Source organism: Leuresthes tenuis, unplaced genomic scaffold, assembly GCF_036924035.1.
Source record: "Leuresthes tenuis unplaced genomic scaffold, fLeuTen1.0.hap1 SCAF_6, whole genome shotgun sequence".
Lineage (NCBI taxonomy): Eukaryota > Metazoa > Chordata > Actinopteri > Atheriniformes > Atherinopsidae > Leuresthes > Leuresthes tenuis.
Genome location: NW_027325360.1, coordinates 6,247,304 through 6,274,893, shown reverse-complemented (window position 1 = coordinate 6,274,893; position 27,590 = coordinate 6,247,304). Strand labels below are relative to the sequence as shown.

Here is a 27,590-nt window from a genome sequence, read left to right as displayed (position 1 = left end):
GATAGGAGGGGAGCCTCATCTGCTCTTCTTGACATGCTGTAAAAGCATCCCGCCCTACCTCCTATGAGCTGTCCCTAGGCACCACTCCGGAAGTCTGTGGGAATGAATTTCCAGCAGATAATTTCTATTGTAAGGTCCTTTTCCAAGAGATTCTCCGATGCTGAGGTGTGAATCGGACTTTGGTAGAAACACTACTTTCCCAAAGATTGAGTACTGATGGCAACATCAACATATTCATAACTATGGATAGGAGGGGAGCCTCATCTGCTATTCTTGACATGCTGTAAAAGAAATGGCAAATGTTCTGCATCGTACAAAAAGCATCCCGCCCTACCTCCTATGAGCTGTCCCTAGGCACCAGTCTACGTGCCGCCCAGAATCTGTTTGATATGCACAGCTTCAGTTTCCGTAGTGTAGTGGTTATCACGTTCGCCTAACACGCGTAAGGTCCTCAGTTCAAAACTGGGCGGAAACATTCTAGCTCCACTATTATTTATGTCATTCTCGTGTGAAGTTGTATGACTGCACGTTACTGATGGCAACATCAACATATTCATAACTATGGATAGGAGGGGAGCCTCATCTGCTCTTCTTGACATGCTGTAAAAGCATCCCGCCCTACCTCCTATGAGCTGTCCCTAGGCACCACTCCGGAAGTCTGTGGGAATGAATTTCCAGCAGATAATCTCTATTGTAAGGTCCTTTTCCAAGAGATTCTCCGATGCTGAGGTGTGAATCGGACTTTGGTAGAAACACTACTTTCCCAAAGATTGAGTACTGATGGCAACATCAACATATTCATAACTATGGATAGGAGGGGAGCCTCATCTGCTATTCTTGACATGCTGTAAAAGAAACGGCAAATGTTCTGCATCGTACAAAAAGCATCCCGCCCTACCTCCTATGAGCTGTCCCTAGGCACCACTCTAGGTGCCGCCCAAAATCTGTTTGATATGCACAGCTTCAGTTTCCGTAGTGTAGTGGTTATCACGTTCGCCTCACACGCGAAAGGTCCTCAGTTCAAAACTGGGCGGAAACATTACTAACTCCGAATCTCTTTATTTCATTCTTGTGTGAAGATTTATGACTGCACGTTACTGATGGCAATATCAACATATTCATAACTAAGGATAAGAGGGGAGCCTCATCTGCTATTCTTGACATGCTGTAAAAGAAACGGCAAATGTTCTGCATCGTACAAAAAGCATCCCGCCCTACCTCCTATGAGCTGTCCCTAGGCACCACTCCGGAACTCTGTGGGAATGAATTTCCAGCAGATAATCTCTATTGTAAGGTCCTTTTTCGCAGATTTCCAAGAGATTCTCCGATGCTGAGGTGTGAAACGGACTTTGGTAGAATCACTACTTTCCCAAAGAATGAGTACTGATGGCAACTTCAACATATTCATAACTATGGATAGGAGGGGAGCCTCATCTGCTCTTCTTGACATGCTGTAAAAGCATCCCGCCCTACCTCCTATGAGCTGTCCCTAGGCACCACTCCGGAAGTCTGTGGGAATGAATTTCCAGCAGATAATCTCTATTGTAAGGTCCTTTTCCAAGAGATTCTCCGATGCTGAGGTGTGAATCGGACTTTGGTAGAAACACTACTTTCCCAAAGATTGAGTACTGATGGCAACATCAACATATTCATAACTATGGATAGGAGGGGAGCCTCATCTGCTATTCTTGACATGCTGTAAAAGAAACGGCAAATGTTCTGCATCGTACAAAAAGCATCCCGCCCTACCTCCTATGAGCTGTCCCTAGGCACCACTCTAGGTGCCGCCCAAAATCTGTTTGATATGCACAGCTTCAGTTTCTGTAGTGTAGTGGTTATCACGTTCGCCTCACACGCGAAAGGTCCTCAGTTCAAAACTGGGCGGAAACATTACTAACTCCGAATCTCTTTATTTCATTCTTGTGTGAAGATTTATGACTGCACGTTACTGATGGCAATATCAACATATTCATAACTAAGGATAAGAGGGGAATCTCATCTGCTATTCTTGACATGCTGTAAAAGAAACGGCAAATGTTCTGCATCGTACAAAAAGCATCCCGCCCTACCTCCTATGAGCTGTCCCTAGGCACCACTCCGGAACTCTGTGGGAATGAATTTCCAGCAGATAATCTCTATTGTAAGGTCCTTTTTCGCAGATTTCGAAGAGATTCTCCGATGCTGAGGTGTGAAACGGACTTTGGTAGAATCACTACTTTCCCAAAGAATGACTACTGATGGCAACTTCAACATATTCATAACTATGGATAGGAGGGGAGCCTCATCTGCTCTTCTTGACATGCTGTAAAAGCATCCCGCCCTACCTCCTATGAGCTGTCCCTAGGCACCACTCCGGAAGTCTGTGGGAATGAATTTCCAGCAGATAATCTCTATTGTAAGGTCCTTTTCCAAGAGATTCTCCGATGCTGAGGTGTGAATCGGACTTTGGTAGAAACACTACTTTCCCAAAGATCGAGTACTGATGGCAACATCAACATATTCATAACTATGGATAGGAGGGGATTCTCATCTGCTATTCTTGACATGCTGTAAAAGAAACGGCAAATGTTCTGCATCGTACAAAAAGCATCCCGCCCTACCTCCTATGAGCTGTCCCTAGGCACCACTCTAGGTGCCGCCCAAAATCTGTTTGATATGCACAGCTTCAGTTTCCGTAGTGTAGTGGTTATCACGTTCGCCTCACACGCGAAAGGTCCTCAGTTCAAAACTGGGCGGAAACATTACTAGCTCCGAATCTCTTTATTTCATTCTTGTGTGAAGATTTATGACTGCACGTTACTGATGGCAATATCAACATATTCATAACTAAGGATAAGAGGGGAGCCTCATCTGCTATTCTTGACATGCTGTAAAAGAAACGGCAAATGTTCTGCATCGTACAAAAAGCATCCCGCCCTACCTCCTATGAGCTGTCCCTAGGCACCACTCCGGAACTCTGTGGGAATGAATTTCCAGCAGATAATCTCTATTGTAAGGTCCTTTTTCGCAGATTTCGAAGAGATTCTCCGATGCTGAGGTGTGAAACGGACTTTGATAGAATCACTACTTTCCCAAAGAATGAGTACTGATGGCAACTTCAACATATTCATAACTATGGATAGGAGGGGAGCCTCATCTGCTCTTCTTGACATGCTGTAAAAGCATCCCGCCCTACCTCCTATGAGCTGTCCCTAGGCACCACTCCGGAAGTCTGTGGGAATGAATTTCCAGCAGATAATCTCTATTGTAAGGTCCTTTTCCAAGAGATTCTCCGATGCTGAGGTGTGAATCGGACTTTGGTAGAAACACTACTTTCCCAAAGATTGAGTACTGATGGCAACATCAACATATTCATAACTATGGATAGGAGGGGAGCCTCATCTGCTATTCTTGACATGCTGTAAAAGAAACGGCAAATGTTCTGCATCGTACAAAAAGCATCCCACCCTACATCCTATGAGCTGTCCCTAGGCACCACTCCGGAAGTCAGTGGGAATGAATTTCCAGCAGATAATCTCTATTGTAAGGTCCTTTTCCAAGAGATTCTCCGATGCTGAGGTGTGAATCGGACTTTGGTAGAAACACTACTTTCCCAAAGATTGAGTACTGATGGCAACATCAACATATTCATAACTATGGATAGGAGGGGAGCCTCATCTGCTATTCTTGACATGATGTAAAAGAAACGGCAAATGTTCTGCATCATACAAAAAGAATCCCGCCCTACCTCCTATGAGCTGTCCCTAGGCACCACTCCGGAACTCTGTGGGAATGAATTTCCAGCAGATAATCTCTATTGTAAGGTCCTTTTCCAAGAGATTCTCAGATGCTGAGGTGTGAAACGGACTTTGGTAGAAACACTACTTTCCCAAAGATTGAGTACTGATGGCAACATCAACATATTCATAACTATGGATAGGAGGGGAGCCTCATCTGCTATTCTTGACATGCTGTAAAAGAAACGGCAAATGTTCTGCATCGTACAAAAAGGATCCCGCCCTACCTCCTATGAGCTGTCCCTAGGCACCAGTCTACGTGCCGCCCAAAATCTGTTTGATATGCACAGTTTCAGTTTCCGTAGTGTAGTGGTTATCACGTTCGCCTAACACGCGAAAGGTCCTCAGTTCAAAACTGGGCGGAAACATTACTAGCTCCGAATCTCTTTATTTCATTCTTGTGTGAAGATTTATGACTGCACGTTACTGATGGCAATATCAACATATTCATAACTAAGGATAAGAGGGGAGCCTCATCTGCTATTCTTGACATGCTGTAAAAGAAACGGCAAATGTTCTGCATCGTACAAAAAGCATCCCGCCCTACCTCCTATGAGCTGTCCCTAGGCACCAGTCTACGTGCCGCCCAAAATCTGTTTGATGTGCACAGCTTCAGTTTCCGTAGTGTAGTGGTTATCACGTTCGCCTCACACGCGAAAGGTCCTCAGTTCAAAACTGGGCGGAAACATTGCTATTTCCACTATTATTTATGTCATTCTCGTGTGAAGTTGTATGACTGCACGTTACTGATGGCAACATCAACATATTCATAACTATGGATAGGAGGGGAGCCTCATCTGCTCTTCTTGACATGCTGCAAAAGCATCCCGCCCTACCTCCTATGAGCTGTCCCTAGGCACCACTCCGGAAGTCTGTGGGAATGAATTTCCAGCAGATAATCTCTATTGTAAGGTCCTTTTCCAAGAGATTCTCCGATGCTGAGGTGTGAATCGGACTTTGGTAGAAACACTACTTTCCCAAAGATTGAGTACTGATTGCAACATCAACATATTCATAACTATGGATAGGAGGGGAGCCTCATCTGCTATTCTTGACATGCTGTAAAAGAAATGGCAAATGTTCTGCATCGTACAAAAAGCATCCCGCCCTACCTCCTATGAGCTGTCCCTAGGCACCAGTCTACGTGCCGCCCAAAATCTGTTTGATATGCACAGCTTCAGTTTCCGTAGTGTAGTGGTTATCACGTTCGCCTAACACGCGAAAGGTCCTCAGTTCAAAACTGGGCGGAAACATTCTAGCTCCACTATTATTTATTTCATTCTTGTGTGAAGATTTATGACTGCACGTTACTGATGGCAATATCAACATATTCATAACTAAGGATAAGAGGGGAGCCTCATCTGCTATTCTTGACATGCTGTAAAAGAAACGGCAAATGTTCTGCATCGTACAAAAAGCATCCCGCCCTACCTCCTATGAGCTGTCCCTAGGCACCAGTCCGGATGTCTGTGGGAATGAATTTCCAGCAGATAATCTCTATTGTAAGGTCCTTTTTCGCAGATTTCCAAGAGATTCTCCGATGCTGAGGTGTGAAACGGACTTTGGTAGAAACACTACTTTCCCAAAGAATAAGTACTGATGGCAACATCAACATATTCATAACTATGGATAGGAGGGGAGCCTCATCTGCTATTCTTGACATGCTGTAAAAGAAACGGCAAATGTTCTGCATCGTACAAAAAACATCCCGCCCTACCTCCTATGAGCTGTCCCTAGGCACCAGTCTACGTGCCGCCCAAAATCTGTTTGATATGCACAGCTTCAGTTTCCGTAGTGTAGTGGTTATCACGTTCGCCTCACACGCGAAAGGTCCTCAGTTCAAAACTGGGCGGAAACATTACTAGCTCCGAATCTCTTTATTTCATTCTTGTGTGAAGATTTATGACTGCACGTTACTGATGGCAATATCAACATATTCATAACTAAGGATAAGAGGGGAGCCTCATCTGCTATTCTTGACATGCTGTAAAAGAAACGGCAAATGTTCTGCATCGTACAAAAAGCATCCCGCCCTACCTCCTATGAGCTGTCCCTAGGCACCACTCCGGAACTCTGTGGGAATGAATTTCCAGCAGATAATCTCTATTGTAAGGTCCTTTTTCGCAGATTTCGAAGAGATTCTCCGATGCTGAGGTGTGAAACGGACTTTGGTAGAATCACTACTTTCCCAAAGAATGAGTACTGATGGCAACTTCAACATATTCATAACTATGGATAGGAGGGGAGCCTCATCTGCTCTTCTTGACATGCTGTAAAAGCATCCCGCCCTACCTCCTATGAGCTGTCCCTAGGCACCACTCCGGAAGTCTGTGGGAATGAATTTCCAGCAGATAATCTCTATTGTAAGGTCCTTTTCCAAGAGATTCTCCGATGCTGAGGTGTGAATCGGACTTTGGTAGAAACACTACTTTCCCAAAGATTGAGTACTGATGGCAACATCAACATATTCATAACTATGGATAGGAGGGGAGCCTCATCTGCTATTCTTGACATGCTGTAAAAGAAATGGCAAATGTTCTGCATCGTACAAAAAGCATCCCGCCCTACCTCCTATGAGCTGTCCCTAGGCACCAGTCTACGTGCCGCCCAAAATCTGTTTGATATGCACAGCTTCAGTTTCCGTAGTGTAGTGGTTATCACGTTCGCCTAACACGCGAAAGGTCCTCAGTTCAAAACTGGGCGGAAACATTACTAGCTCCGAATCTCTTTATTTCATTCTTGTGTGAAGATTTATGACTGCACGTTACTGATGGCAATATCAACATATTCATAACTAAGGATAAGAGGGGAGCCTCATCTGCTATTCTTGACATGCTGTAAAAGAAACGGCAAATGTTCTGCATCGTACAAAAAGGATCCCGCCCTACCTCCTATGAGCTGTCCCTAGGCACCACTCCGGAACTCTGTGGGAATGAATTTCCAGCAGATAATCTCTATTGTAAGGTCCTTTTTCGCAGATTTCGAATAGATTCTCCGATGCTGAGGTGTGAAACGGACTTTGGTAGAAACACTACTTTCCCAAAGAATGAGTACTGATGGCAACATCAACATATTCATAACTATGAATAGGAGGGGAGCCTCATCTGCTATTCTTGACATGCTGTAAAAGAAACGGCAAATGTTCTGCATCGTACAAAAAGGATCCCGCCCTACCTCCTATGAGCTGTCCCTAGGCACCAGTCTACGTGCCGCCCAAAATCTGTTTGATATGCACAGCTTCAGTTTCCGTAGTGTAGTGGTTATCACGTTCGCCTCACACGCGAAAGGTCCTCAGTTCAAAACTGGGCGGAAACATTTCTAGCTCCACTATTATTTATGTCATTCTCGTGTGAAGTTGTATGACTGCACGTTACTGATGGCAACATCAACATATTCATAACTATGGATAGGAGGGGAGCCTCATCTGCTCTTCTTGACATGCTGTAAAAGCATCCCGCCCTACCTCCTATGAGCTGTCCCTAGGCACCACTCCGGAAGTCTGTGGGAATGAATTTCCAGCAGATAATTTCTATTGTAAGGTCCTTTTCCAAGAGATTCTCCGATGCTGAGGTGTGAATCGGACTTTGGTAGAAACACTACTTTCCCAAAGATTGAGTACTGATGGCAACATCAACATATTCATAACTATGGATAGGAGGGGAGCCTCATCTGCTATTCTTGACATGCTGTAAAAGAAATGGCAAATGTTCTGCATCGTACAAAAAGCATCCCGCCCTACCTCCTATGAGCTGTCCCTAGGCACCAGTCTACGTGCCGCCCAGAATCTGTTTGATATGCACAGCTTCAGTTTCCGTAGTGTAGTGGTTATCACGTTCGCCTAACACGCGTAAGGTCCTCAGTTCAAAACTGGGCGGAAACATTCTAGCTCCACTATTATTTATGTCATTCTCGTGTGAAGTTGTATGACTGCACGTTACTGATGGCAACATCAACATATTCATAACTATGGATAGGAGGGGAGCCTCATCTGCTCTTCTTGACATGCTGTAAAAGCATCCCGCCCTACCTCCTATGAGCTGTCCCTAGGCACCACTCCGGAAGTCTGTGGGAATGAATTTCCAGCAGATAATCTCTATTGTAAGGTCCTTTTCCAAGAGATTCTCCGATGCTGAGGTGTGAATCGGACTTTGGTAGAAACACTACTTTCCCAAAGATTGAGTACTGATGGCAACATCAACATATTCATAACTATGGATAGGAGGGGAGCCTCATCTGCTATTCTTGACATGCTGTAAAAGAAACGGCAAATGTTCTGCATCGTACAAAAAGCATCCCGCCCTACCTCCTATGAGCTGTCCCTAGGCACCACTCTAGGTGCCGCCCAAAATCTGTTTGATATGCACAGCTTCAGTTTCCGTAGTGTAGTGGTTATCACGTTCGCCTCACACGCGAAAGGTCCTCAGTTCAAAACTGGGCGGAAACATTACTAACTCCGAATCTCTTTATTTCATTCTTGTGTGAAGATTTATGACTGCACGTTACTGATGGCAATATCAACATATTCATAACTAAGGATAAGAGGGGAGCCTCATCTGCTATTCTTGACATGCTGTAAAAGAAACGGCAAATGTTCTGCATCGTACAAAAAGCATCCCGCCCTACCTCCTATGAGCTGTCCCTAGGCACCACTCCGGAACTCTGTGGGAATGAATTTCCAGCAGATAATCTCTATTGTAAGGTCCTTTTTCGCAGATTTCGAAGAGATTCTCCGATGCTGAGGTGTGAAACGGACTTTGGTAGAATCACTACTTTCCCAAAGAATGAGTACTGATGGCAACTTCAACATATTCATAACTATGGATAGGAGGGGAGCCTCATCTGCTCTTCTTGACATGCTGTAAAAGCATCCCGCCCTACCTCCTATGAGCTGTCCCTAGGCACCACTCCGGAAGTCTGTGGGAATGAATTTCCAGCAGATAATCTCTATTGTAAGGTCCTTTTCCAAGAGATTCTCCGATGCTGAGGTGTGAATCGGACTTTGGTAGAAACACTACTTTCCCAAAGATTGAGTACTGATGGCAACATCAACATATTCATAACTATGGATAGGAGGGGAGCCTCATCTGCTATTCTTGACATGCTGTAAAAGAAACGGCAAATGTTCTGCATCGTACAAAAAGCATCCCGCCCTACCTCCTATGAGCTGTCCCTAGGCACCACTCTAGGTGCCGCCCAAAATCTGTTTGATATGCACAGCTTCAGTTTCTGTAGTGTAGTGGTTATCACGTTCGCCTCACACGCGAAAGGTCCTCAGTTCAAAACTGGGCGGAAACATTACTAACTCCGAATCTCTTTATTTCATTCTTGTGTGAAGATTTATGACTGCACGTTACTGATGGCAATATCAACATATTCATAACTAAGGATAAGAGGGGAATCTCATCTGCTATTCTTGACATGCTGTAAAAGAAACGGCAAATGTTCTGCATCGTACAAAAAGCATCCCGCCCTACCTCCTATGAGCTGTCCCTAGGCACCACTCCGGAACTCTGTGGGAATGAATTTCCAGCAGATAATCTCTATTGTAAGGTCCTTTTTCGCAGATTTCGAAGAGATTCTCCGATGCTGAGGTGTGAAACGGACTTTGGTAGAATCACTACTTTCCCAAAGAATGACTACTGATGGCAACTTCAACATATTCATAACTATGGATAGGAGGGGAGCCTCATCTGCTCTTCTTGACATGCTGTAAAAGCATCCCGCCCTACCTCCTATGAGCTGTCCCTAGGCACCACTCCGGAAGTCTGTGGGAATGAATTTCCAGCAGATAATCTCTATTGTAAGGTCCTTTTCCAAGAGATTCTCCGATGCTGAGGTGTGAATCGGACTTTGGTAGAAACACTACTTTCCCAAAGATCGAGTACTGATGGCAACATCAACATATTCATAACTATGGATAGGAGGGGATTCTCATCTGCTATTCTTGACATGCTGTAAAAGAAACGGCAAATGTTCTGCATCGTACAAAAAGCATCCCGCCCTACCTCCTATGAGCTGTCCCTAGGCACCACTCTAGGTGCCGCCCAAAATCTGTTTGATATGCACAGCTTCAGTTTCCGTAGTGTAGTGGTTATCACGTTCGCCTCACACGCGAAAGGTCCTCAGTTCAAAACTGGGCGGAAACATTACTAGCTCCGAATCTCTTTATTTCATTCTTGTGTGAAGATTTATGACTGCACGTTACTGATGGCAATATCAACATATTCATAACTAAGGATAAGAGGGGAGCCTCATCTGCTATTCTTGACATGCTGTAAAAGAAACGGCAAATGTTCTGCATCGTACAAAAAGCATCCCGCCCTACCTCCTATGAGCTGTCCCTAGGCACCACTCCGGAACTCTGTGGGAATGAATTTCCAGCAGATAATCTCTATTGTAAGGTCCTTTTTCGCAGATTTCGAAGAGATTCTCCGATGCTGAGGTGTGAAACGGACTTTGATAGAATCACTACTTTCCCAAAGAATGAGTACTGATGGCAACTTCAACATATTCATAACTATGGATAGGAGGGGAGCCTCATCTGCTCTTCTTGACATGCTGTAAAAGCATCCCGCCCTACCTCCTATGAGCTGTCCCTAGGCACCACTCCGGAAGTCTGTGGGAATGAATTTCCAGCAGATAATCTCTATTGTAAGGTCCTTTTCCAAGAGATTCTCCGATGCTGAGGTGTGAATCGGACTTTGGTAGAAACACTACTTTCCCAAAGATTGAGTACTGATGGCAACATCAACATATTCATAACTATGGATAGGAGGGGAGCCTCATCTGCTATTCTTGACATGCTGTAAAAGAAACGGCAAATGTTCTGCATCGTACAAAAAGCATCCCACCCTACATCCTATGAGCTGTCCCTAGGCACCACTCCGGAAGTCAGTGGGAATGAATTTCCAGCAGATAATCTCTATTGTAAGGTCCTTTTCCAAGAGATTCTCCGATGCTGAGGTGTGAATCGGACTTTGGTAGAAACACTACTTTCCCAAAGATTGAGTACTGATGGCAACATCAACATATTCATAACTATGGATAGGAGGGGAGCCTCATCTGCTATTCTTGACATGCTGTAAAAGAAACGGCAAATGTTCTGCATCATACAAAAAGAATCCCGCCCTACCTCCTATGAGCTGTCCCTAGGCACCACTCCGGAACTCTGTGGGAATGAATTTCCAGCAGATAATCTCTATTGTAAGGTCCTTTTCCAAGAGATTCTCAGATGCTGAGGTGTGAAACGGACTTTGGTAGAAACACTACTTTCCCAAAGATTGAGTACTGATGGCAACATCAACATATTCATAACTATGGATAGGAGGGGAGCCTCATCTGCTATTCTTGACATGCTGTAAAAGAAACGGCAAATGTTCTGCATCGTACAAAAAGGATCCCGCCCTACCTCCTATGAGCTGTCCCTAGGCACCAGTCTACGTGCCGCCCAAAATCTGTTTGATATGCACAGTTTCAGTTTCCGTAGTGTAGTGGTTATCACGTTCGCCTAACACGCGAAAGGTCCTCAGTTCAAAACTGGGCGGAAACATTACTAGCTCCGAATCTCTTTATTTCATTCTTGTGTGAAGATTTATGACTGCACGTTACTGATGGCAATATCAACATATTCATAACTAAGGATAAGAGGGGAGCCTCATCTGCTATTCTTGACATGCTGTAAAAGAAACGGCAAATGTTCTGCATCGTACAAAAAGCATCCCGCCCTACCTCCTATGAGCTGTCCCTAGGCACCAGTCTACGTGCCGCCCAAAATCTGTTTGATGTGCACAGCTTCAGTTTCCGTAGTGTAGTGGTTATCACGTTCGCCTCACACGCGAAAGGTCCTCAGTTCAAAACTGGGCGGAAACATTGCTATTTCCACTATTATTTATGTCATTCTCGTGTGAAGTTGTATGACTGCACGTTACTGATGGCAACATCAACATATTCATAACTATGGATAGGAGGGGAGCCTCATCTGCTCTTCTTGACATGCTGCAAAAGCATCCCGCCCTACCTCCTATGAGCTGTCCCTAGGCACCACTCCGGAAGTCTGTGGGAATGAATTTCCAGCAGATAATCTCTATTGTAAGGTCCTTTTCCAAGAGATTCTCCGATGCTGAGGTGTGAATCGGACTTTGGTAGAAACACTACTTTCCCAAAGATTGAGTACTGATTGCAACATCAACATATTCATAACTATGGATAGGAGGGGAGCCTCATCTGCTATTCTTGACATGCTGTAAAAGAAATGGCAAATGTTCTGCATCGTACAAAAAGCATCCCGCCCTACCTCCTATGAGCTGTCCCTAGGCACCAGTCTACGTGCCGCCCAAAATCTGTTTGATATGCACAGCTTCAGTTTCCGTAGTGTAGTGGTTATCACGTTCGCCTAACACGCGAAAGGTCCTCAGTTCAAAACTGGGCGGAAACATTACTAGCTCCGAATCTCTTTATTTCATTCTTGTGTGAAGATTTATGACTGCACGTTACTGATGGCAATATCAACATATTCATAACTAAGGATAAGAGGGGAGCCTCATCTGCTATTCTTGACATGCTGTAAAAGAAACGGCAAATGTTCTGCATCGTACAAAAAGGATCCCGCCCTACCTCCTATGAGCTGTCCCTAGGCACCACTCCGGAACTCTGTGGGAATGAATTTCCAGCAGATAATCTCTATTGTAAGGTCCTTTTTCGCAGATTTCGAATAGATTCTCCGATGCTGAGGTGTGAAACGGACTTTGGTAGAAACACTACTTTCCCAAAGAATGAGTACTGATGGCAACATCAACATATTCATAACTATGAATAGGAGGGGAGCCTCATCTGCTATTCTTGACATGCTGTAAAAGAAACGGCAAATGTTCTGCATCGTACAAAAAGCATCCCGCCCTACCTCCTATGAGCTGTCCCTAGGCACCAGTCTACGTGCCGCCCAAAATCTGTTTGATATGCACAGCTTCAGTTTCCGTAGTGTAGTGGTTATCACGTTCGCCTCACACGCGAAAGGTCCTCAGTTCAAAACTGGGCGGAAACATTGCTAGCTCCACTATTATTTATGTCATTCTCGTGTGAAGTTGTATGACTGCACGTTACTGATGGCAACATCAACATATTCATAACTATGGATAGGAGGGGAGCCTCATCTGCTCTTCTTGACATGCTGCAAAAGCATCCCGCCCTACCTCCTATGAGCTGTCCCTAGGCACCACTCCGGAAGTCTGTGGGAATGAATTTCCAGCAGATAATCTCTATTGTAAGGTCCTTTTCCAAGAGATTCTCCGATGCTGAGGTGTGAATCGGACTTTGGTAGAAACACTACTTTCCCAAAGATTGAGTACTGATGGCAACATCAACATATTCATAACTATGGATAGGAGGGGAGCCTCATCTGCTATTCTTGATATGCTGTAAAAGAAACGGCAAATGTTCTGCATCGTACAAAAAGCATCCCGCCCTACCTCCTATGAGCTGTCCCTAGGCACCAGTCTACGTGCCGCCCAAAATCTGTTTGATATGCACAGCTTCAGTTTCCGTAGTGTAGTGGTTATCACGTTCGCCTAACACGCGAAAGGTCCTCAGTTCAAAACTGGGCGGAAACATTGCTAGCTCCACTATTATTTATGTCATTCTCGTGTGAAGTTGTATGACTGCACGTTACTGATGGCAACATCAACATATTCATAACTATGGATAGGAGGGGAGCCTCATCTGCTATTCTTGACATGCTGCAAAAGCATCCCGCCCTACCTCCTATGAGCTGTCCCTAGGCACCACTCCGGAAGTCTGTGGGAATGAATTTCCAGCAGATAATCTCTATTGTAAGGTCCTTTTCCAAGAGATTCTCCGATGCTGAGGTGTGAATCGGACTTTGGTAGAAACACTACTTTCCCAAAGATTGAGTACTGATGGCAACATCAACATATTCATAACTATGGATAGGAGGGGAGCCTCATCTGCTATTCTTGATATGCTGTAAAAGAAATGGCAAATGTTCTGCATCGTACAAAAAGCATCCCGCCCTACCTCCTATGAGCTGTCCCTAGGCACCAGTCTACGTGCCGCCCAAAATCTGTTTGATATGCACAGCTTCAGTTTCCGTAGTGTAGTGGTTATCACGTTCGCCTAACACGCGAAAGGTCCTCAGTTCAAAACTGGGCGGAAACATTCTAGCTCCACTATTATTTATTTCATTCTTGTGTGAAGATTTATGACTGCACGTTACTGATGGCAATATCAACATATTCATAACTAAGGATAAGAGGGGAGCCTCATCTGCTATTCTTGACATGCTGTAAAAGAAACGGCAAATGTTCTGCATCGTACAAAAAGCATCCCGCCCTACCTCCTATGAGCTGTCCCTAGGCACCAGTCCGGATGTCTGTGGGAATGAATTTCCAGCAGATAATCTCTATTGTAAGGTCCTTTTTCGCAGATTTCCAAGAGATTCTCCGATGCTGAGGTGTGAAACGGACTTTGGTAGAAACACTACTTTCCCAAAGAATAAGTACTGATGGCAACATCAACATATTCATAACTATGGATAGGAGGGGAGCCTCATCTGCTATTCTTGACATGCTGTAAAAGAAACGGCAAATGTTCTGCATCGTACAAAAAACATCCCGCCCTACCTCCTATGAGCTGTCCCTAGGCACCAGTCTACGTGCCGCCCAAAATCTGTTTGATATGCACAGCTTCAGTTTCCGTAGTGTAGTGGTTATCACGTTCGCCTCACACGCGAAAGGTCCTCAGTTCAAAACTGGGCGGAAACATTACTAGCTCCGAATCTCTTTATTTCATTCTTGTGTGAAGATTTATGACTGCACGTTACTGATGGCAATATCAACATATTCATAACTAAGGATAAGAGGGGAGCCTCATCTGCTATTCTTGACATGCTGTAAAAGAAACGGCAAATGTTCTGCATCGTACAAAAAGCATCCCGCCCTACCTCCTATGAGCTGTCCCTAGGCACCACTCCGGAACTCTGTGGGAATGAATTTCCAGCAGATAATCTCTATTGTAAGGTCCTTTTTCGCAGATTTCGAAGAGATTCTCCGATGCTGAGGTGTGAAACGGACTTTGGTAGAATCACTACTTTCCCAAAGAATGAGTACTGATGGCAACTTCAACATATTCATAACTATGGATAGGAGGGGAGCCTCATCTGCTCTTCTTGACATGCTGTAAAAGCATCCCGCCCTACCTCCTATGAGCTGTCCCTAGGCACCACTCCGGAAGTCTGTGGGAATGAATTTCCAGCAGATAATCTCTATTGTAAGGTCCTTTTCCAAGAGATTCTCCGATGCTGAGGTGTGAATCGGACTTTGGTAGAAACACTACTTTCCCAAAGATTGAGTACTGATGGCAACATCAACATATTCATAACTATGGATAGGAGGGGAGCCTCATCTGCTATTCTTGATATGCTGTAAAAGAAACGGCAAATGTTCTGCATCGTACAAAAAGCATCCCGCCCTACCTCCTATGAGCTGTCCCTAGGCACCAGTCTACGTGCCGCCCAAAATCTGTTTGATATGCACAGCTTCAGTTTCCGTAGTGTAGTGGTTATCACGTTCGCCTAACACGCGAAAGGTCCTCAGTTCAAAACTGGGCGGAAACATTGCTAGCTCCACTATTATTTATGTCATTCTCGTGTGAAGTTGTATGACTGCACGTTACTGATGGCAACATCAACATATTCATAACTATGGATAGGAGGGGAGCCTCATCTGCTATTCTTGACATGCTGCAAAAGCATCCCGCCCTACCTCCTATGAGCTGTCCCTAGGCACCACTCCGGAAGTCTGTGGGAATGAATTTCCAGCAGATAATCTCTATTGTAAGGTCCTTTTCCAAGAGATTCTCCGATGCTGAGGTGTGAATCGGACTTTGGTAGAAACACTACTTTCCCAAAGATTGAGTACTGATGGCAACATCAACATATTCATAACTATGGATAGGAGGGGAGCCTCATCTGCTATTCTTGATATGCTGTAAAAGAAATGGCAAATGTTCTGCATCGTACAAAAAGCATCCCGCCCTACCTCCTATGAGCTGTCCCTAGGCACCAGTCTACGTGCCGCCCAAAATCTGTTTGATATGCACAGCTTCAGTTTCCGTAGTGTAGTGGTTATCACGTTCGCCTAACACGCGAAAGGTCCTCAGTTCAAAACTGGGCGGAAACATTCTAGCTCCACTATTATTTATTTCATTCTTGTGTGAAGATTTATGACTGCACGTTACTGATGGCAATATCAACATATTCATAACTAAGGATAAGAGGGGAGCCTCATCTGCTATTCTTGACATGCTGTAAAAGAAACGGCAAATGTTCTGCATCGTACAAAAAGCATCCCGCCCTACCTCCTATGAGCTGTCCCTAGGCACCAGTCCGGATGTCTGTGGGAATGAATTTCCAGCAGATAATCTCTATTGTAAGGTCCTTTTTCGCAGATTTCCAAGAGATTCTCCGATGCTGAGGTGTGAAACGGACTTTGGTAGAAACACTACTTTCCCAAAGAATAAGTACTGATGGCAACATCAACATATTCATAACTATGGATAGGAGGGGAGCCTCATCTGCTATTCTTGACATGCTGTAAAAGAAACGGCAAATGTTCTGCATCGTACAAAAAACATCCCGCCCTACCTCCTATGAGCTGTCCCTAGGCACCAGTCTACGTGCCGCCCAAAATCTGTTTGATATGCACAGCTTCAGTTTCCGTAGTGTAGTGGTTATCACGTTCGCCTCACACGCGAAAGGTCCTCAGTTCAAAACTGGGCGGAAACATTACTAGCTCCGAATCTCTTTATTTCATTCTTGTGTGAAGATTTATGACTGCACGTTACTGATGGCAATATCAACATATTCATAACTAAGGATAAGAGGGGAGCCTCATCTGCTATTCTTGACATGCTGTAAAAGAAACGGCAAATGTTCTGCATCGTACAAAAAGCATCCCGCCCTACCTCCTATGAGCTGTCCCTAGGCACCACTCCGGAACTCTGTGGGAATGAATTTCCAGCAGATAATCTCTATTGTAAGGTCCTTTTTCGCAGATTTCGAAGAGATTCTCCGATGCTGAGGTGTGAAACGGACTTTGGTAGAATCACTACTTTCCCAAAGAATGAGTACTGATGGCAACTTCAACATATTCATAACTATGGATAGGAGGGGAGCCTCATCTGCTCTTCTTGACATGCTGTAAAAGCATCCCGCCCTACCTCCTATGAGCTGTCCCTAGGCACCACTCCGGAAGTCTGTGGGAATGAATTTCCAGCAGATAATCTCTATTGTAAGGTCCTTTTCCAAGAGATTCTCCGATGCTGAGGTGTGAATCGGACTTTGGTAGAAACACTACTTTCCCAAAGATTGAGTACTGATGGCAACATCAACATATTCATAACTATGGATAGGAGGGGAGCCTCATCTGCTATTCTTGACATGCTGTAAAAGAAATGGCAAATGTTCTGCATCGTACAAAAAGCATCCCGCCCTACCTCCTATGAGCTGTCCCTAGGCACCACTCCGGAACTCTGTGGGAATGAATTTCCAGCAGATAATCTCTATTGTAAGGTCCTTTTTCGCAGATTTCCAAGAGATTCTCCGATGCTGAGGTGTGAAACGGACTTTGGTAGAAACACTACTTTCCCAAAGAATGAGTACTGATGGCAACATCAACATATTCATAACTATGGATAGGAGGGGAGCCTCATCTGCTATTCTTGACATGCTGTAAAAGAAACGGCAAATGTTCTGCATCGTACAAAAAGCATCCCGCCCTACCTCCTATGAGCTGTCCCTAGGCACCACTCCGGAACTCTGTGGGAATGAATTTCCAGCAGATAATCTCTATTGTAAGGTCCTTTTTCGCAGATTTCCAAGAGATTCTCCGATGCTGAGGTGTGAAACGGACTTTGGTAGAAACACTACTTTCCCAAAGAATGAGTACTGATGGCAACATCAACATATTCATAACTATGGATAGGAGGGGAGCCTCATCTGCTATTCTTGACATGCTGTAAAAGAAACGGCAAATGTTCTGCATCGTACAAAAAGCATCCCGCCCTACCTCCTTTGAGCTGTCCCTAGGCACCAGTCTACGTGCCGCCCAAAATCTGTTTGATATGCACAGCTTCAGTTTCCGTAGTGTAGTGGTTATCACGTTCGCCTAACACGCGAAAGGTCCTCAGTTCAAAACTGGGCGGAAACATTACTAGCTCCGAATCTCTTTATTTCATTCTTGTGTGAAGATTTATGACTGCACGTTACTGATGGCAATATCAACATATTCATAACTAAGGATAAGAGGGGAGCCTCATCTGCTATTCTTGACATGCTGTAAAAGAAACGGCAAATGTTCTGCATCGTACAAAAAGGATCCCGCCCTACCTCCTATGAGCTGTCCCTAGGCACCACTCCGGAACTCTGTGGGAATGAATTTCCAGCAGATAATCTCTATTGTAAGGTCCTTTTTCGCAGATTTCGAATAGATTCTCCGATGCTGAGGTGTGAAACGGACTTTGGTAGAAACACTACTTTCCCAAAGAATGAGTACTGATGGCAACATCAACATATTCATAACTATGAATAGGAGGGGAGCCTCATCTGCTATTCTTGACATGCTGTAAAAGAAACGGCAAATGTTCTGCATCGTACAAAAAGGATCCCGCCCTACCTCCTATGAGCTGTCCCTAGGCACCAGTCTACGTCCGCCCAAAATCTGTTTGATATGCACAGCTTCAGTTTCCGTAGTGTAGTGGTTATCACGTTCGCCTCACACGCGAAAGGTCCTCAGTTCAAAACTGGGCGGAAACATTGCTAGCTCCACTATTATTTATGTCATTCTCGTGTGAAGTTGTATGACTGCACGTTACTGATGGCAACATCAACATATTCATAACTATGGATAGGAGGGGAGCCTCATCTGCTATTCTTGACATGCTGCAAAAGCATCCCGCCCTACCTCCTATGAGCTGTCCCTAGGCACCACTCCGGAAGTCTGTGGGAATGAATTTCCAGCAGATAATCTCTATTGTAAGGTCCTTTTCCAAGAGATTCTCCGATGCTGAGGTGTGAATCGGACTTTGGTAGAAACACTACTTTCCCAAAGATTGAGTACTGATGGCAACATCAACATATTCATAACTATGGATAAGAGGGGAGCCTCATCTGCTATTCTTGACATGCTGTAAAAGAAATGGCAAATGTTCTGCATCGTACAAAAAGCATCCCGCCCTACCTCCTATGAGCTGTCCCTAGGCACCAGTCTACGTGCCGCCCAAAATCTGTTTGATATGCACAGCTTCAGTTTCCGTAGTGTAGTGGTTATCACGTTCGCCTCACACGCGAAAGGTCCTCAGTTCAAAACTGGGCGGAAACATTACTAGCTCCGAATCTCTTTATTTCATTCTTGTGTGAAGATTTATGACTGCACGTTACTGATGGCAATATCAACATATTCATAACTAAGGATAAGAGGGGAGCCTCATCTGCTATTCTTGACATGCTGTAAAAGAAACGGCAAATGTTCTGCATCGTACAAAAAGGATCCCGCCCTACCTCCTATGAGCTGTCCCTAGGCACCACTCCGGAACTCTGTGGGAATGAATTTCCAGCAGATAATCTCTATTGTAAGGTCCTTTTTCGCAGATTTCGAATAGATTCTCCGATGCTGAGGTGTGAAACGGACTTTGGTAGAAACACTACTTTCCCAAAGAATGAGTACTGATGGCAACATCAACATATTCATAACTATGAATAGGAGGGGAGCCTCATCTGCTATTCTTGACATGCTGTAAAAGAAACGGCAAATGTTCTGCATCGTACAAAAAGCATCCCGCCCTACCTCCTATGAGCTGTCCCTAGGCACCAGTCTACGTGCCGCCCAAAATCTGTTTGATATGCACAGCTTCAGTTTCCGTAGTGTAGTGGTTATCACGTTCGCCTCACACGCGAAAGGTCCTCAGTTCAAAACTGGGCGGAAACATTGCTAGCTCCACTATTATTTATGTCATTCTCGTGTGAAGTTGTATGACTGCACGTTACTGATGGCAACATCAACATATTCATAACTATGAATAGGAGGGGAGCCTCATCTGCTCTTCTTGACATGCTGTAAAAGAAACGGCAAATGTTCTGCATCGTACAAAAAGAATCCCGCCCTACCTCCTATGAGCTGACCCTAGGCACCACTCCGGAACTCTGTGGGAATGAATTTCCAGCAGATAATCTCTATTGTAAGGTCCTTTTCCAAGAGATTCTCAGATGCTGAGGTGTGAAACGGACTTTGGTAGAAACACTACTTTCCCAAAGATTGAGTACTGATGGCAACATCAACATATTCATAACTATGGATAGGAGGGGAGCCTCATCTGCTATTCTTGACATGCTGTAAAAGAAACGGCAAATGTTCTGCATCGTACAAAAAGCATCCCACCCTACCTCCTATGAGCTGTCCCTAGGCACCACTCCGGAACTCTGTGAGAATGAATTTCCAGCAGATAATCTCTATTGTAAGGTCCTTTTTCGCAGATTTCCAAGAGATTCTCCGATGCTGAGGTGTGAAACGGACTTTGGTAGAAATACTACTTTCCCAAAGTATGAGTACTGATGGCAACATCAACATATTCATAACTATGCATAGGAGGGGAGCCTCATCTGCTATTCTTGACTAGGTGCCGCCCAAAATCTGTTCAGGTCTGTGCTGTCATTGTTGTGCTCCAGGAAGAAGATGAGTGGGCTTGGCTAGTCACTTGTCAAGTCACACCAGAGTGTGCATTTGACCAATTCCAAAGACAGGACTTAAATTGGTCAGTGTTGAGAAAGTGGAACATCCAACTGAGAGGGTTGATGCTGTTGGCCTTCACACCTGTGTCACTAACTGATTCTATGTGTTTTCTTCTTGCATGTTCATTTGCAATGCAAATATTTTTCTATGCTCTCCATTTGGAATTTGGACACAGAAGCCAAATGAGAAGGAAACAAGAAATACAATCCCATGGTAAAAATCAGCAAAAAGGAGAACTACTCAAAAGGCTGCACACCAAAGCCATTTTCTCTCAAACATGGTAGAAACACTACTTTCCCAAAGAATGAGTAAAATGAACTTTTTGATGACTAACATAATCACAATGGATAAATCTATCCATAACATATTCATAATTATGGATAGGAAGGGAGCCTCAGCTGCAATTCTTGACATGCTGTAAAGAAAACAGCAAATGTTCTGCATCGTACAAAGCGCATCCCGCCCTTCCTCCTATGAGCTGTACCTAGGCACCACTCCGGAGCTCTCTGAGAATGCATTTCCGCAGATAATCTCTCTTTTAAGGTAATTTTTTGGAGGTTTTCAGGTGATTTTCATCTGCTATTCTTGACATGCTAAGTTAACTAATGTACAAGAAGTAAACTGATGACAAAATGGCAAATTAGAACAAGACCTAAGAAACCAGAAAACCAAATAGAAAGTCAAAACTTGAACACAAAAACCCTATACATCATGGAATGATAAAACTCTAAGAACATATTTATACATTTTAATTTTGAGAAAATGCATTGTTGAAAAAATAGTCCTTTGTGTATATCTATGCAGGTTACAGTTGGTTGAGTGCAAATGTGAGAAATATAACACACTTTTAGTGTGTGCTTTTATCCAGAGCACCCAGTGCTACTTTTAGTGCATACATATTTCAATGCAGCAGGCCCTGTGTAAACTAAATCTAATCTTTATTTTGTAAGGGCCACATCCTGTCTACAGTGAGAGTGTGAGGAAAGGGGGTAATTTAGTTTTTGGAGTGGCTGCAGATAGACAAGCTGCAGTGGTGCTGGCTGTTTTTGTCGGCAAGTGTTATTCTCCAAGCTAACGGTCCTTATGTTTCCTGACTTACTTCTGTGACGCTACTTCACCGGAGGGTCTCCATGTAGGTAGAGGTGGTGGTTTCTTGGCACAGACATTCAGTGCTTTAATGGTCATTTTGACTTCTTTTGTTGAGATAACTTCTCTATGTGAGATGTGAAAGCGGCAGACAAGGATAAGCGATGTGTTGAAGTGTGAGGGAAACATGAAAAGTGAGAGGTAAACTGACAAGTTCTGGGGGAATGAGGTTTTATTCACCAGCTGTCCTCATTTAATGTGAACTTTATATTCAATTAAATTCTCTCAATGACACAGGCTGTATCTGCCAATGTAGATAATGATCATCCATCATTAATATAACTGTTTGTCCAAGCTGCTATTGATAATCAGTTGGGTTTATGTTTATGCATTTAGCAGACGCTTTTATCCAAAGTGACTTACAAATGAAGATATAACAAGCTATATAAAAAAAAAGCTAACAATAAACTACATAGAAGGAACCCACTAGTCAGACTCTGTCAGAGGTGACGGAGTAGAGATAGAGTGCAGGCATAGAATGTACAGAAAGTACAGAAAGATAAAGTGCAGAGATAGAGGGGGTAGGGAAATACAAGGTAAGTGCTAGGACAGGACATGCTCTCTGAAGAGCTGGGTTTTCAAGAGTTTATTGAAGATAGACAGGGACGCTCGGTAGGTCATTCCACCATCGTGGAACGACACATGAAAAGAGTATGGATTGTCTTAAGCGTGGTGTAGGCACTGCTCAACGACAATCCTGCGACGAACGGAGGGACCGAGTTGTGACATTAGTCTTTGCAAGAGCACTCAAATAGATGGGAGCCGTTCCATTAACCACTTTTTAGGCTAACATCAGTGACTTGAATTTGATGCGGGTGGCTAAGGGTAGCCAGTGGAGTTCAATGAACAGAGGGGGGACGTGTGTTCTTTTAGGCTGATCAAAGACCAGACGCGCCGCCGCATCCTGGACCATCTGCAGAGGTTTCACAGCACAAGCTGGGAGACCAGTTAGGAGAGTAGTCAAGGCGGCATGTTGGGTTAGGTATGGTCTGATCTTTCTTATGTTTAGCAATGCAAAGCAGCATGAACGAGCAACAGAGGTAATGTGCTCTTTAAAGGTCAGTTGGTCATCAATCATGACACCCAAGTTTCTATCTACCTTTGATGGAGCAAGAGATAGTGATTCAGTTTGGATGCAGATGCTGTGGTGTATTGTTGGTTTGGCTAGGGAGACAAGCAGTTCAGTTTTAGAAAGGTTTAGTTTAAGGTGATGGGCTTTCATACATTTCGATATGTCAGAGAGACAGTCTGAGATTCATGCTGAGACCGTGTGGTCGTCAGGTGGGAATGACAGATAGAGCTGGTTATCATTAGCCTAACATTGGTATGAGAAGCCACGTGATGGGATGATTTGGCCCAGTGAGGTGGTGTATATGGAAAAGAGAAGAGGTCCCAATACTGAACAGTGGGGGACCCCTGTGGTGAGGTGGTGCACTGCATAAGTGTGACCAAGCCAGGATACTTTGAATGACCAACCAGTGAGGTATGATTCAAATCAGGAGTGTGCTCTCCCTGTGATGCCCATACTAGAGAGTATGGACAAAAGGATACAGTGGCTGACAGTGTCAAATGCTGCCGATAAGTCGAGCAGGATAAGTATAGAGGACTTAGCTGTCACTCTGGCTTCTTTTAAGGCTTCTGTCACAGCCAACAGAGCCGTTTCGGTGGAGTGTCCACTTTTAAACCCAGATTGGTTTGGATCAAGGAGGTTGTTATGTGAGAGGTAATCAGTGACCTCCTTAAAGACCGCCCTTTCAATGGTTTTAGACAGAAACGGGAGGAGAGAGACCGGCCGATAGTTCTCCACATGAGTTGGAGGGAGGGAAGGTTTCTTGAGCAGCGGTGTAACCTGAGCTTGCTTGAATGTGGTAGGAAATGTACCTGATGTCAGTGAAGCATTCATCACGTGTGACTGCTGCAGTTACAGTAGGAGCAATGTATTGGAAAAGATCAGTGGAAATGAGGTCCAGTGGGCATGTAGTAGGATGGCTACATGTGATAACTTTAGACACACTGCTCTGAGCGAGAGGGGTAAATGAGGAAAATGATGCAGTAGGACTTCTGCATGCAGATTTTGTGGTACAAGGTTCGGTAAACTGTTTGCTTATAGCTGCCAATTTGTCAGTAAAAAATGAGACAAAGGTGTCTGCTGTTAGATTGGTAGCAGGTGGCGGAGGATTAAGGAGAGTTTTGAAGGTGGAAAAAAGTTTCTGGGTGTCAGTAATACTATGAATCTTGTTAATGTAGAAAGACTTTTTTGCATCAGTAACACTGGATGCCATTGATGACAGTAGCACCTGGAGTTTAGCTAGAACTGCAGGATCTTTTGACTTGTGCCATTTCCTTTTGGCAGCTGAGAGATTGGTGCACAACGCTCGGAGAGTATCAGTAAGCCAGGATGAGACTAGGAGGATCGAGCGGGTTTGGTGGATAGAGGACACAGACCAACCAGAGATGAGCTCAGTGTAGAGCAAAGGGACTTTGTGGCATCATTAACCTCAACCAGGGAGGAGAATGTATTGGAGGTCGGAAGGGCGGAGGCAATAACGGAGGAGAAGCGGGTGGGCGACAGGTTGCGGCGGAAGGATACCTTAGGGGTAGAAGCAGATGGTCTTCTCGAGAGACTCACTCTGAACTGAATGAAATAGTGGTCATAAAAGTGCAGAGGTGTGGCAGTTTTTTGTGAAAATGAGATCTAGCACTTTGCCAGCTTTATGAGTCGGAGGACTGCTGAGCAGGTTTAGAACGCATTAGTTGTGGCATTATTAATTAAAACTCGAAGGAGACCTTGACAGCTATACCTTTGTCAAGACAGTTATCTTTTCGTGTAATTCAAAGACATTTGCATCTGCAAGTGTATTTCTGGTACCGGTCCCAAGCCCGAATAAATGGTGAGGGTTGCATCAGGAAGGGCATCTGGTGTAAAACGTGCCAAATCTATGATGCAAAATCGTCTTGCTGTGGCGACCCCTGATAAAGGGAGAGATGTGTTCTACCACCTTATCACAAAATTTTATGAAGTCCAGCTCACTATTTTTCGTGCGATCCCACTCTAAATGCAACAATCACATTGGCAGAATGATGAGATTTTACAAAACTTTTTTACACAATCAGTTAAAGCCAACATGAACGACCTTTACATGCAAGGCTAAATGTATTGCACGTCCAACCACATTTATGCTTTAACTGCAGACTCAGAAACAAGAAAAATGTAAATTATTCCGGTGTAGGTAATCAATTTGAACATTAATTGTTGTTCTCACTTTGTGCACCCCTTCTTTCTGCGATATCAGGTCTAGCAGGATCTCGAGCCAATGCTCCCCTTTGACTTGTTGCTTCTGTCACTTCATTATCTCCTCTGTTTTTTTTCCTTCATGTTTTTCCTTTCCTCCCATCCACATTTCCCTCCATAGCTGAAAGTGGCTACCCTGAGATGCAAGCCTTTCAGAAGACTCCCATGACTGGAAGCTTTAATGTTGCTGCTATTTCAAGCCCTCTGATGTCATCCAAAGGAGGGGCCAGCCCTCATGCCCAGAGCGGTGAGTCACAACCAGAGAGAGTGAAATTCAGCAAGGGAGAGCATCAAAACATCAGTGGCACAGTGTTTGCTCTCTTGTTATCACAAGAGATAGTTAAAGCAAACTACTTTGGAAAACAATAACTAGAATTACAAACTTGTAGAACTGGGCTGTTGTTTGCCTTTTATTAAACAGTGGAATCATAGAGAACAATCAATAAACTTCCTTCATGATCACAGTTAGATTTAAATGTCAAAAACTTATGCTTACTTTACTCATTTATCTGTATTTTATTATTTACTGTGTAATGGATGTTCAGGAATAATCACATATTTTGTAAATGTCTGAAACATGTCACAAATACTGTACAAATATTTTTTTTTCCATGATTAGATAACGTTTTTGATACATTTACTTTCTGGTAATTCTATTTTTTAAAGGTTGCGGATGATATATTTGCTGTATTTGTATGTATGAGCATTTTTTGTAATTTGTTTAAAATAAAAATCTATTATACCACTATAGCCTTTCCAGGACAAAAACACTGAAAACATCCATTTTCTATACTCACTTAATCCGGTCGGGTTGTGGGGGGGCTGGAGCCTATCCCAGTGGTCATCGGCGAGAGGCGGGGTACACCCTGAAGAAGTCGGCAGTCCATCACAGGGCCACACAGAGACAAACGAGACGAACAACCACACACGCTCACACTCACTCCTAAGGACAATTTGGTAGAGAAACCAATTAACCTAACATGCATGTTTTTGGATGGTGGGAAGAAGCCAGAGTACCCGGAGAGAACCCACGCATACACAGGGAGAACATGCAAACTCCACACAGAAAGGCCCCAGCAGGGAGTTCACTGAAAACATGTGGGGCAAAATCCAATTTGAATATCAGCAAAAAAATACTGAAATGGTTATGATGGAGACTGTGCACATAAATGTATAAGTATTTGTTTTCATAAAATGTACTATTTTTTCACACGAGATGATAAAGACTGTTTCTGTATGATTTGCAGGGAAACTATTTTCATTTCCAGATATCTTTATTCAAGATAAATGTCTTAGTTGTCTTTTATTCATTTTGCATCTGCCACCAAATAACATTTGATGCTATCATCACAGGCAGAAAAATAGACACAGGAACGGAAGGAGATGTTTTTCTCTCGTCTATCTGAGTGATGTCATCCTCATTCAGTCTCTGCCTACGTAAAGTCATGGCAGTGCTCAGCATCCACAGTCACCATGGCTACTGCAATGCACCTGCCACACTTTCCACAGCAGAACAACCCAGCAGTCATTGGTCAGTATGTCCCACTGGCAGGTACTTTGTCCAATAAAAGAGCATGTGAGTGATGTCATTGAAATGATAGAACTGTAGCAGGGATGCATATCCAACCACAGAGTGTCTGAAATCTTCTGCTGACGCACCAACTTAATTTGAGAGGACGTCAATTCAACATTATCTCATTGAAGCAAACAGTTGACAGCAGGGGTTGAGAGGTTTTTCAGCTTTTTTGAGCTATACCAACCTTCTTTTTAAACTAATATGACCAATTAAATCTCAGTTGTTTAAGATGTTGGGCATTCTTAGGGTGGGGTTTGGCATACTGCTTGAACATGACCTAAAAATATTGTCTTGAACAAAATCAACTCTAAAATAATTTTTTAGCTCATCTCTAAAAAAAAAAAAACAGTTGCAATCCAGCATTTTTAAAATCAGATTATGCCATTTTAACTTAATATTTTTCATAAAAACGGAACTTGATAACAGCACAAGTTTACCCATAGTTTACATGTAGACTTAATGGGCTGCAAATTGAATGCAGTAACATTATTGATATACTTGGTATACTTGTTGTCATATATGGACACTTTTTAAGCTGGTTTTGCCTACTGAAACTAATGTCTGCCAAATCCAGAAAGATATCCACAGTTATTTCACCAGGTAACAAAACCAACTAGTCCTATAGATTTAAAATGATTAGAAATAAGAATAGAATATAAAATACTTTATTCATCCCCGGTGAGGGAAATTAAAAAACATGGGTAAATTAGATTAAAAAGAAAGAAAACTGATAATATTGTTATTAGGATAAACAGTGTGTGGTAGCTAAAGAATGTTAAACTGCCCTATGTAAGAATATGTTTACTGAGATTACAAATCAAGTAAAAAGTAGCATAATTTTCAGCTACAGTATATAAACTGATTTAAACTGAAACAAATTACCTTGAAAGTAGTGCTCGTTTCACGTCTATTACACCATCAAGTAGATTTTCTTGTTTCAGGATACTTGGTTAGAATACCAACAGCACAAACTGTGAAGAAATTGTTACAAAATATTCACACCC

General features: G+C 43.6%; 26 non-coding genes across 26 annotated transcripts; all 26 read left to right on the top strand.

Annotated features, from left to right (window-relative positions):
- The first annotated feature begins 966 nt into the window (after nt 1–966).
- trnav-cac (transfer RNA valine (anticodon CAC)) lies at nt 967–1,039 on the top strand. The gene has a single exon. It is a non-coding gene; the product is annotated as a tRNA-Val (tRNA).
- Nucleotides 1,040–1,817: 778 nt separating this feature from the next.
- trnav-cac (transfer RNA valine (anticodon CAC)) lies at nt 1,818–1,890 on the top strand. The gene has a single exon. It is a non-coding gene; the product is annotated as a tRNA-Val (tRNA).
- Nucleotides 1,891–2,668: 778 nt separating this feature from the next.
- trnav-cac (transfer RNA valine (anticodon CAC)) lies at nt 2,669–2,741 on the top strand. Its single transcript has one exon. It is a non-coding gene; the product is annotated as a tRNA-Val (tRNA).
- A 1,330-nt stretch (nt 2,742–4,071) lies between these two features.
- trnav-aac (transfer RNA valine (anticodon AAC)) lies at nt 4,072–4,144 on the top strand. Its single transcript has one exon. It is a non-coding gene; the product is annotated as a tRNA-Val (tRNA).
- A 247-nt stretch (nt 4,145–4,391) lies between these two features.
- trnav-cac (transfer RNA valine (anticodon CAC)) lies at nt 4,392–4,464 on the top strand. Its single transcript has one exon. It is a non-coding gene; the product is annotated as a tRNA-Val (tRNA).
- Nucleotides 4,465–4,956: 492 nt separating this feature from the next.
- trnav-aac (transfer RNA valine (anticodon AAC)) lies at nt 4,957–5,029 on the top strand. The gene has a single exon. It is a non-coding gene; the product is annotated as a tRNA-Val (tRNA).
- Nucleotides 5,030–5,561: 532 nt separating this feature from the next.
- Nucleotides 5,562–5,634, top strand: trnav-cac (transfer RNA valine (anticodon CAC)). The gene has a single exon. It is a non-coding gene; the product is annotated as a tRNA-Val (tRNA).
- Nucleotides 5,635–6,412: 778 nt separating this feature from the next.
- Nucleotides 6,413–6,485, top strand: trnav-aac (transfer RNA valine (anticodon AAC)). Its single transcript has one exon. It is a non-coding gene; the product is annotated as a tRNA-Val (tRNA).
- A 533-nt stretch (nt 6,486–7,018) lies between these two features.
- trnav-cac (transfer RNA valine (anticodon CAC)) lies at nt 7,019–7,091 on the top strand. Its single transcript has one exon. It is a non-coding gene; the product is annotated as a tRNA-Val (tRNA).
- Nucleotides 7,092–8,147: 1,056 nt separating this feature from the next.
- On the top strand, nt 8,148–8,220 carry trnav-cac (transfer RNA valine (anticodon CAC)). The gene has a single exon. It is a non-coding gene; the product is annotated as a tRNA-Val (tRNA).
- A 778-nt stretch (nt 8,221–8,998) lies between these two features.
- On the top strand, nt 8,999–9,071 carry trnav-cac (transfer RNA valine (anticodon CAC)). The gene has a single exon. It is a non-coding gene; the product is annotated as a tRNA-Val (tRNA).
- A 778-nt stretch (nt 9,072–9,849) lies between these two features.
- On the top strand, nt 9,850–9,922 carry trnav-cac (transfer RNA valine (anticodon CAC)). Its single transcript has one exon. It is a non-coding gene; the product is annotated as a tRNA-Val (tRNA).
- Nucleotides 9,923–11,252: 1,330 nt separating this feature from the next.
- trnav-aac (transfer RNA valine (anticodon AAC)) lies at nt 11,253–11,325 on the top strand. Its single transcript has one exon. It is a non-coding gene; the product is annotated as a tRNA-Val (tRNA).
- A 247-nt stretch (nt 11,326–11,572) lies between these two features.
- On the top strand, nt 11,573–11,645 carry trnav-cac (transfer RNA valine (anticodon CAC)). Its single transcript has one exon. It is a non-coding gene; the product is annotated as a tRNA-Val (tRNA).
- Nucleotides 11,646–12,137: 492 nt separating this feature from the next.
- trnav-aac (transfer RNA valine (anticodon AAC)) lies at nt 12,138–12,210 on the top strand. The gene has a single exon. It is a non-coding gene; the product is annotated as a tRNA-Val (tRNA).
- Nucleotides 12,211–12,743: 533 nt separating this feature from the next.
- Nucleotides 12,744–12,816, top strand: trnav-cac (transfer RNA valine (anticodon CAC)). Its single transcript has one exon. It is a non-coding gene; the product is annotated as a tRNA-Val (tRNA).
- A 492-nt stretch (nt 12,817–13,308) lies between these two features.
- Nucleotides 13,309–13,381, top strand: trnav-aac (transfer RNA valine (anticodon AAC)). Its single transcript has one exon. It is a non-coding gene; the product is annotated as a tRNA-Val (tRNA).
- Nucleotides 13,382–13,873: 492 nt separating this feature from the next.
- Nucleotides 13,874–13,946, top strand: trnav-aac (transfer RNA valine (anticodon AAC)). Its single transcript has one exon. It is a non-coding gene; the product is annotated as a tRNA-Val (tRNA).
- A 532-nt stretch (nt 13,947–14,478) lies between these two features.
- Nucleotides 14,479–14,551, top strand: trnav-cac (transfer RNA valine (anticodon CAC)). Its single transcript has one exon. It is a non-coding gene; the product is annotated as a tRNA-Val (tRNA).
- A 778-nt stretch (nt 14,552–15,329) lies between these two features.
- On the top strand, nt 15,330–15,402 carry trnav-aac (transfer RNA valine (anticodon AAC)). Its single transcript has one exon. It is a non-coding gene; the product is annotated as a tRNA-Val (tRNA).
- A 492-nt stretch (nt 15,403–15,894) lies between these two features.
- Nucleotides 15,895–15,967, top strand: trnav-aac (transfer RNA valine (anticodon AAC)). Its single transcript has one exon. It is a non-coding gene; the product is annotated as a tRNA-Val (tRNA).
- A 532-nt stretch (nt 15,968–16,499) lies between these two features.
- Nucleotides 16,500–16,572, top strand: trnav-cac (transfer RNA valine (anticodon CAC)). The gene has a single exon. It is a non-coding gene; the product is annotated as a tRNA-Val (tRNA).
- Nucleotides 16,573–17,922: 1,350 nt separating this feature from the next.
- On the top strand, nt 17,923–17,995 carry trnav-aac (transfer RNA valine (anticodon AAC)). The gene has a single exon. It is a non-coding gene; the product is annotated as a tRNA-Val (tRNA).
- A 532-nt stretch (nt 17,996–18,527) lies between these two features.
- trnav-cac (transfer RNA valine (anticodon CAC)) lies at nt 18,528–18,600 on the top strand. The gene has a single exon. It is a non-coding gene; the product is annotated as a tRNA-Val (tRNA).
- Nucleotides 18,601–19,092: 492 nt separating this feature from the next.
- trnav-cac (transfer RNA valine (anticodon CAC)) lies at nt 19,093–19,165 on the top strand. The gene has a single exon. It is a non-coding gene; the product is annotated as a tRNA-Val (tRNA).
- Nucleotides 19,166–19,698: 533 nt separating this feature from the next.
- On the top strand, nt 19,699–19,771 carry trnav-cac (transfer RNA valine (anticodon CAC)). The gene has a single exon. It is a non-coding gene; the product is annotated as a tRNA-Val (tRNA).
- The last annotated feature ends 7,819 nt before the right edge of the window (nt 19,772–27,590 follow it).